Below are 2,898 nucleotides of genomic sequence, written 5' to 3'. Positions count from 1 at the left end.
ACGCTGAGGCCTTGGACTGAAGACTCCACGCGCTTTGCTTCAACCGCCTTCTTCTTCCCTCTCAATAAATGCTAATTCCTTCCTTCATTCCTAGCCGCCGTCTGTACCTTCCGAGCAGCTTCAGCGGCAGGAAGGACAAAAGTCTCCACCGGCGTCGGCTAATGCTAAAGAGTCAACTTCAGCGGCTGCACCAGACGCTACAATAATGTTCGGGCAAGTGTTTCTACCTGTGAGATGAAGATGACTTCTGCGCGACGGCTCAACGATTGGGAGCCTAGTGGTGCCACGGCCGCGGTGGTGCCAACGCCTTGAAATAAACGACTGGCACATGCGCAGGCGAGAAGCAAGTTGGCCCCCTGTGCAGACAAGGACTTGCCGCCGCTGCTTACATAAACATTGAACAATCTACTTCGAAACGCAGCACTTGTGAAAAGCTTCTGGGATCTCTAATCGAGCCTAATTTGTGAACCGTGATGAAGCGCACTGCACACAGAAGGAAACGTATTGGAAGACGCACAAAAAGGCCAAAAAGGTTTGTTTTTGTCTTCATGGCGAAAGGTTGTGCATTCTTTCTACGTGCTCCATGGAATCGTAATTCCGAGCATTTAGAGGCGGAAGGGGGAAAAAACAACGAGCCTGCCAGGATTCGAACCTCGAACCTTCTGAACCGTAGTCAGACGCGTTATCCGTTGCGCCACAGGCCCGACCAGGTGGGTAGGTACGTGTAATCGATGCAATGACCAACGTCCCTGGTTACTCAACTGATGATAGCCTGTGAAAGTGAAGCTACTAATACTTTGCAGTTTTGCAGTCAGCGTTGCGTGTTAATCCACGGAATGCAAAAATGTTGAACAATCTTGGGCAAGTCTTGGAAGCCTCCGGGGCATATGAAGAAGCGCACGCTCACTGCGCTCAAGCGATCAGGTAACCATGGCTCGTTTGAGATTGCCGTGAAATTGTTTCCAACCACCTTCGCACATTTACGTCGTTTTCGCCTTGAACGTAACCGCAGCCTTTCGAGCCTTCCAGCTGGAGAGGGCGTCGCATAGTTGTGCTTAGCGATGTTTCTATTGAGTCCTGGGCTCACACTCACATTGAAACATCAAATGATTGCTAGTTTTATTTTTACTTTGTCACCTTATCCAACGGCTGTTATTTTTGTCTTTTTTTTTCCCAGAAGGGCAGATGGATCAATAACGGTTCGCGTGCAGGAATCAATGAGTTGCTGTGGAGTGACACCTCCAATATGCTGTTTACTTGCTGCGGTGTCTTCTCGAACGATAAAAGAAGCTATCAGGAGGTCCGCAGTCGGGTGCAGACCGTTGATGAGATTGATCAAAAACGAGTCAGCAATAGTGGTTGATGGTAATCAGCCATAAATTTCTTTTGTAAAGTAGGGGGGGAGGAGTGGAGAGGGGGAGAGGCGGAGAGAGTGAATCCACGTCCAGGGACAAAGATGAAGGAACGCCCAGCGAAACGGACTGGCGAAAGACTGACTTTGCACTTCGGCTGAGCGAGTTCAACTCGGCCAGATGTAGTAGCTCTCGCGTCCCTCCAGGTTTAATCAGAGCTAAATCACATCCATTTTTTTCTCTCAAAGAAATTGTTTCATTGGTTCTTCTTGACGCTCTCCAGCTCTGTAATTGAAACTTATCGCGTATGTCTAGTTTCAGAAGTTAATTTTACTAGCCTAGAGTTAAAGGCGTGCCCGCTCACTTCAGGGGACTGCCAGCAGTTCCTTTTCAGTTTCACTTTCGTGACATATACCGGTCTACTTCGAACCCTTTGCTCACGTTATAAGAGTCATTGTTGTGCGCGCTGACCCGAACCCTCTGTGTGTTGGCACCTGCTCTGCAGTGACGTTCGTGTCGCATACCAATCGTTTTTTATATTACTGCGCGAAAGAAAGAATCGAAGGTCTGCCAATCGTTTCCATTTAAACGCTGATTGTAGTCAACTTCGTTGTGCAACACCCTACAACATTATAATCGCACGGCGGGAACCACACATGCGCGAGTGGGCTATTTGCAACTTCTACGCAACTATCACTAAGACTAAGTCCAGTCATGAGCTCGGTTGCACTTTAGAGAGGCTATGACTGCATTCTCAAGATCTGTCTGAAACTAAATACAGACGTTCGCCGCAGTCCATGGACGTGTAGCGCGCTAAAATTACAGTATCTGTAATCTGTCGAGCTGCTGTCCGCGTAGCTAGTTTTGAGGCACGCGCAGCCCACTAGCATGCAGACTCCCTCTCCCTCACTCATTTTCTCTTGGTCTTAAGCAACAGCGCAGAGAAGATTGAACTCCCGCCATTCCATCCTGTGTCCTCATTTTTAGTCAAAACTTTACTCTCAGCAAGCCTTTTTGGGATGCAGAAGAAACGTTCTCGGGGATTTTTTTTCTTTTACAGAAACCTCTTCAGACAGTAAATCTTTTCCGTATTTTCAGCGGTGACTGCCACCGTACTGCATGCTAACGTTTACAAGCCCGCAGGAATGTGCAGATAGATGTTACCTTGCTTTGTATGGCCTTGCATCGCTGCTGCGCTTCTTTCGTTCTATCCATTGCTCGTGTCCACTGCCACCTGTGAGGGTTTCGGCAAGTATGCTTCTCCTGACATTTTCTGCCACCTCGAAGCTTGTTTCAGGTAGGGTGTGCAGGCACGAAGTGACCTGCGCTGTCATGAATAGCGACAGAGAAGTTCAGCGCCGTCGCCGTGTAGTTCGCGTGGTCTTTCGTTCGAATTTCTGGATCCTCTGTGATGTGCAGTGCTGTAAAGTGTGGTCAATATGGTCATGAATATCTGCTGTATTCAATGTACTTGTTCACCCTGAGTAGCCATACCTGTGTAGGTCAGCCTTTGAAGGCTGAAAAATTATGCTATGTTTTAATAGTC

The 2,898-nt window shown here is 48.1% G+C and overlaps 1 non-coding gene across 1 annotated transcript; it reads right to left on the bottom strand.

The window, feature by feature from the left end:
- Positions 1–631: 631 nt before the first annotated feature.
- Positions 632–704, bottom strand: TRNAR-ACG (transfer RNA arginine (anticodon ACG)). The gene has a single exon. It is a non-coding gene; the product is annotated as a tRNA-Arg (tRNA).
- Between the last annotated feature and the right edge of the window lie 2,194 nt (positions 705–2,898).

The sequence above is a fragment of the Amblyomma americanum genome, chromosome 1 (genome assembly GCF_052857255.1).
Source record: "Amblyomma americanum isolate KBUSLIRL-KWMA chromosome 1, ASM5285725v1, whole genome shotgun sequence".
Taxonomy (NCBI): domain Eukaryota; kingdom Metazoa; phylum Arthropoda; class Arachnida; order Ixodida; family Ixodidae; genus Amblyomma; species Amblyomma americanum.
The sequence above is the reverse complement of the archived record's forward strand: the minus strand, read 5'-3'. Positions and strand labels throughout refer to the sequence as shown.